Source organism: Passer domesticus, chromosome 16, assembly GCF_036417665.1.
Source record: "Passer domesticus isolate bPasDom1 chromosome 16, bPasDom1.hap1, whole genome shotgun sequence".
NCBI classification, from domain to species: domain Eukaryota; kingdom Metazoa; phylum Chordata; class Aves; order Passeriformes; family Passeridae; genus Passer; species Passer domesticus.
In genome coordinates, this window is record NC_087489.1 from 12,128,106 (window position 1) to 12,134,446 (window position 6,341).

At 48.4% G+C, this 6,341-nt stretch overlaps 1 long non-coding RNA gene across 1 annotated transcript; it reads left to right on the plus strand.

The window, feature by feature from the left end:
- Positions 1-758: 758 nt before the first annotated feature.
- LOC135281831 (uncharacterized) lies at positions 759-4,672 on the plus strand. Its single transcript, XR_010348296.1, has 2 exons — positions 759-1,438; positions 4,329-4,672. It is a non-coding gene; the product is annotated as an uncharacterized LOC135281831 (long non-coding RNA).
- The last annotated feature ends 1,669 nt before the right edge of the window (positions 4,673-6,341 follow it).

The window sequence follows — 6,341 nt, forward strand, 5'->3', positions numbered from 1 at the left end:
CTACGTTCTTGTTATTCTAATTAGTGGCAATGTTCCACTTCCAGAAGGTTTTATCTCTTTAAATTAGGAGTTGGTTGGTTTTTTTTTTTCAACTAATAAAATTAGAGAAGGTAATTCAGAAAGATGTATTACAGCAGATCATGGTCTGACATTCATTCCAGCAATAACAACTGTTATCAAAGAAAGATCTTTTCCATAAACGTAGGAAACAAGTCAGGCTAATAAAGACATGAATAGGTTTTTGCACATTACAATGTAAAAATAATCAATGAAACAGCGAAAAAATCGAGTCAGAAAGTCTGCCTAATGAGTGTTATCTTGCACAGAAGTAGTCTGGTTCTGCTGTATAATGATAGCATTTAGCCATAAATCATTGTGAAAAGAGGGAATTTCAATGCCAGCTGGGAGCAGCAGAGGGCACGTAAGAGTGGGGTCCTGCTTAACAAATTTTCACTTTTTTGGCCTAGATCTTCCAGTAGGGTGAGGAGCTGCACATACTGATTTTCTTAATGAACTGGTGCCCAGTTATTACCAAGTGGGTGTCGTGTGGTGAAGAAATGCTAGATTTCCAGGCTGGTTTTCTGTCACTTAGAACCACTGCCGGCAGCCGCTGGGTCATGCCAAGACTCTGCTGTTCATGGTGTTTATTGCTATTCTCAGAGGTGCTTGGAAATAGGAAATGATAGAACCTGAGATAAGTACAGAGGTGATGTAAGAGATGATGTGCAAGGAAGGAAACTGGACCAAGCAAAAAAAGTTATTAGACCAAGGGGAGCAGGGCAGGGAGGGGGGCAAGAGCAGCTGCTGAGAATGGCCATGGGGAGATGATGAAATCCCCTTTCTGCCATAAATAGCATCACAGTGGGGAAAAAGACCAAAAAACCCAGAGCAGACCATACATCTGAAATCAAACAGAGGGATTGCAGGGAACATCAGAACAGCAGCTCCAAAAAATGAACTGGTTTTATTTCTTTCTCTTTTCTTCCTGTTGCCCAGATAAAAGAATTAGTGTCTGAGAACTTCCACTCCCCAGAGTCTCATGAGAACACATCCTATTGTCCCCAGTTTGAAGAAACTGAGGCAAGGGATTGTGATGCTGGTTTGACAGTGTCCTGGTTTCAGCTGGAGGAAGGTTATTTTTTTCTGCCTAGTAGCTGATACAGTGCTGTGTTTTGGATTTGGGATGAGAATAGTGTTGATGTTTTAGTTCTTGCTGATCAGCAGCCAAGGAGTTTTCATCCTCTCATTCTGCCCTGCCAGCAAGGAGGCTGGAAGGGAGCAGAAGAAGCTGGGAGGGGACACAGCCAGGACAGCTGATCCCACAGACCTAAGGGATATTCCAGACCATGTGCAGAATGCTGGACAAAAAAAATTGGGAGGAGTTACCCAGGGGTGGTGAGTGCTGTTTGGGGACCGACTGGACATTGCTCAGTGAGGGGTAAGCAATTGCTCTGTGCATCACTTGTTCTGTTCATTCTTTTATCATTTTTATTACTATTTTCCTTCCTTTTCTGTCCTAGTAAACTGTCTTTGTCTCAACCCACAGGTTTTGCCTTTTTTCCAGTCATCTTCCCCATCCCACCATGGGGGATTGAGTGAGGGCTGGGTGCTGTTTTGCTGCCTGCAGGACTGAAACACAACAATGGGTTTTTCTCCAAGCTACCCACATTTCATCCCTCTGGAGTCATGGATACCTGATCTTGGATGGCTCACACAGCCCAGACTGCTCTAGCTCACCTCCCCCTGATGTCCCCATGCCTGGCTTTGGGTCAGGACCCCTCAGCTGTGGCTCCAGCTGCTCTGCAGTGACAGTGAATGCCTCCTTCAATGACCCGTGCCCTGAGCTCCCCATCCACCCCCATTGCTGGGAGAGGATCAGGATGTGAATAATGTCAGGATGTGGGTGATGTCAGCTGTGGGCAGAGTGGGCAGAGGGTTATTTTGACCCCACACCTCCTTGCTGCTGTGTGTAGGCTGATCTGGGAGGCTCTGTGCTCTCCAGGGTGTATGCCCCCATCTCTGTGCTGTGCTGCCCTTCTTGTATCCCTGCTGGGAAAGGTAGTCCAGGGCCTGTTTGCTGTGTTTTTCAGGGGTGGCCACATCTTCCCATGCTTGGAGTACATCCAACATTGACCACAGAGGGCTCAGGAAACTCCTGAGCTGAGTTGCAGGAAAAAACCAGACACCCGTGGCTGAATTGTTGCTCCCAAGGGAGGGCTGGGTCCAGTCTGTGCCAGTTACTCTGACACAGCCACCTCATTTTCCCTGCATGGGAATGCTCACCCTGGCTTCTCTCCACTGTGTCCCTTTTCAAATCCACAGAAGAGGCTGTCAGAATCAGCAGCAGGAAACACTGGGCACGAGGACCGTGGAATCTGGGATCTGCCTGAATCTGCTGTTCTTGGTGCCTCAGTGTCCCAGCTCCCAGCAGTGGCTTTCCCCAGCACTGAGAGCGTGTGAGAGCCCAGGAGCTGTTCCACAGCAGGGGCCAAGGAAAAGGTCCCAGTGCTGCCCTCACTTCCCTGCAGCAGAGCTGTGGAAGGTGTTGGGCTGGGAGAAGTTAGCGAGACATAATTTGGCTCTGCATGTTTTCTTGAGGTATTCTGTCTAAGTAGGCTCAGCAGCTTTGCCTATCCCCATCTCAGTTTCCTGACCAAAGATGAGGTGCGAGGAACTGAACCACATTCCCTGGGAAGAGCTGATAGAGCCTCCCCCGCTTCTCCCCCTCCTCTGGTGCTTCAAACCAAAACAGCTGGAAACTTCTTGTGGCTGGAGATGTGCTGAGTGGCCTGGCTGGAGTTCAGGGAGAGGTAAAGCAATCCCACCCACCAGTAGCGAGGGCTCTGTGCCACCACCAGCCCTTGCGTGCCCTAAATCCTGCCTTCCTGGTAATGGCTATCTCCATAAATACCAGCGGCCCTGCAGGAGAAGGGACTCACATCACTGGGCTGTGTTTTATCGTGTGAAATATGAGGTGTGACACAGCACGCTGGCATGAGGCGAAGCAGTTGTGTGCTGATGTGGTGACACACTTGAGGCAAAACTGGAAAATTTGATCCCTTCCTGCCCACGGTCTCCCAGGCTCTGTGGTGAGGCCTGGTTGGATTTGCTGGGAATGTCGAGGGAAAACGGGACCCGGGGCCAGCACCAGCTGCAGCTCACAAACTCAGACGTGTCAGGCTGGCAAGTGCCCACCAGGCTGATGGGTTTGCTGGGCTTGGGCCCTGCCACAGCTGGGTTATCCAGGCTGAGCACAGCCCAGCCAGGTTTGTCCCTGCTGAAGCTCAGGGGAGCTGAAGAACGCTGAGCTGGCCTTGGCACCGTTCTATCAGAGACGACTTTGGCCAGTTAGTCTGGCTCCAGGTCCAGCTCAAAAGGTCTCCCTGCTGCACCAGTTACCCTGTTCTCCTCCCTGTGGGACCAGTTGAATTGAAAACAACACAGCTGCTGAAGAACAACAGAGCAACAGTTGTGTTTGATTCTCCTGATCCTGCAGAGTGACAAGGACCTGTGAACACATTTTTGTGCTTCCTGCATTTGCTTCTTCACCTTTCTCTCCCTCATTCTGTTTCTGGATAATTTTTCTCCCATTTTAAGCATGATGGCAGCTGTTTTACAGAGATCAAACCCCTGGACAAGGAGAATTTGCCCTCTCCTGCAGCACAGTTGTTAGTCTCTTCCTGTTTCCATGGCCCAGGGATAGAATGATGCTGTCCATTAATGATCACAAAACCATATCACTGTGGTCAGTGCAGTTGTAGAACCAGAACTGCATATCTAATCTTCATGAGGTCTGACAGCAGAGCAAACACAGGGGGTGACAGCAGGCACAAAATGCTGGGGGATGACAGGAGGAATCTCCTCAGTGAGATGCCTCCTGTAGCTCCAAGCAGTCCTGCAGATCCATCTCCCTCCAAGTGCCACCCCTGAGAGTGTTCCAGGCAATTATAGCTTGGGGTTCCCATGTGGATTTTGTAAAACCAATGTCAAAACCAGCCCAACAAAGCCACACAACAGATGCTAATTGCTGTCAGCTCTAGAACAGCACTTGCACAGGGAAATGAGGAGCAGCAGTGCTCCCTTGGGTGAATGTGTACATACACACTCATCCAGAAAGGTTTCTGGCTTTTTATGTAATACAAGTGTCTTGAAACAGATCTGTTTGCTCAGAAGAGCAAAGGATTAATGAATAATGTGCAATTAAAGCCTGTACAGGAGGCAGCAAGTAAGAACAGCTCCAGCTTTGCTCCCTTCCCAGGATTTGTTTCATGTGCACATTGAGGAGTTATTGTTTAAACTAATACCACTCTTTCTGTTTTTTGGGACAGATTTCTGGTGTTGACTGCAGAGAGGAGCAAACCCCAGGATGTTTGGAGCCTGTTTTTCCAGGTTGGGTTATTGCCCAAATGGTGAGCACATGGACATGGACTTTGTTTCTATTTTGCTGTTGGCAAACCTGGGCACTGCCACATCATACACAGAGCAATGGAGAAGCAAACCTTTGGCTGACAGTGACACAAATAACACTCGAGTCTGAGCCCTCACCAGCAGATCAAGACCTCCATATCACTAGAAAAATGTGCTGAAGTATTCACTGCACATACTGTTCTCCCTCAAAGGAACAGAAGTGTGCACATCATTAAAAGGAAATATTTTATGCTGATCATTCCCACATGCCTGCTCTGTATCTATCTGGGTTCTTAAGCAGCACCCATTCTGCACATAATGTCATGCATTTACGTCTCACAAAGAAGATCAGACCACCTCAGGCTAAGGAATTGTGTTCTGGGTCCTGATAAAACCATTTTATGGAGATGAATAACTTGTGTGGTTTCATGCTTCCTTTCCCTGAAATGCCATTAGATGAACATCAAGTGCTTTTGTATTTATTTGAGGGAATTTCCTTTTAGACTCTGCAGGCAGAGAAAAAAAATGGGCATTGGAAGGGAGCTGGGGCTGAATTATGCCTCTGACTGGCAGTGCCTCAGCGAGAGCCCAGGAGCTCGGCTTGCTGCCTCATTTATATCCATCAGAGGTGCCCTGAGCTGCAGACTGGGATAAGTTACCTCGTCTGCAGGACTGAAATACCACATCAAAGCACCACGTGGATCAAAGGTGAAAGCAAGAGGCATTCCCATCTGGCTCATCTTTCAGCCCTTGCTCTCTCTTTGGTTTCCACTTTGGATCTGATAATGCGGCCTGAGCGCTGCCTTTCATGCGCCTCCGTTCCTCGGGGCACGGGTGGGATGGAGCGTGGATTTCCTTGTCAGCAGGCTCTGTGGGGCTTGGGGTTTGCAGGGTTTAGCTCTCAGGCATCACTGATGGGAAAGATCTATCATTTTGAACAAGGCAGAGGAGACTGATGGAGTGGGAGCAGCAGAGCAGAGCTCTCCTGCCCCAGGTACACAGTGGGGTGCAGATCCACAGAGAGCAGCTCGACAGTGAAGCACCAGAATTCATCTGCAGCACGTGCCCTCCCAGGGAATCAACCCTGCCATTCAAGACTTTATATGAGGAGACACTAAAGCATCCTTGAGCCTTGGAGGGGACACACTCCAACACACAGGGTAAAACTGAGAAGGCCACGTCCACTGACATGCAGGTCCCAGTGGCACTTGGAAGCACCATGAACATTTTTATGCTAAGTGAAGAAAATGGCTTCAGAAACTCAGAAAGCAGCCTTTCACCCCACTGCTGTGTGATTTCTGTCACAGGAGGCAGAGGAAGCTTTGTTGCTCAGTCCCTATGAAAATCTGGATGTTAACTCTTCCACACTGTAGGTTTATCCTGCAGTGTTTCTTGTCAGTGGGAATCAGAGTCTGCACAGCATGAAGGAAAGGCCTCATGACCTGAAAAAGAATCTTGATTCTGACATTTTCCATCATTCAGACCCTTTGACTCATGTCACCAAACTCTTACTGAGTCCCTAGTGGCTGTCCTGGGTGGAAGTGTCTCTTTGATAGATGTTCTCAGCTGTGTATTCCTGCTGCACTTTGGTGTCAGAATCAATAGATGCGCTTAAGTGGGATTTGTGGAGATGCCTCCTGGATTCAGAGCTCAGTGCTACTGTGTAGGGCCTGAGCAAGTAGCTTTTGAATTCCAGACCCTCCTATATCTGTGGGTTCATGTAAAATGAAATATCACATTATGTTAAAGCTGAGCTGGATTCCTACATGTCAGGGTTGATCCCCGAGGTTTATAAAGCTGTTCAGACTGGCAGCAAGATGAACAAGGCAATTGTATGGTTCTTTCCCCTGCTCCAATCTGCAAAAGGAAAACATTGTGACTCACCAGCCAGAGAAGTTGTACTTTCTTCTGCAGGAAGCTTTGCAGATTCTCTG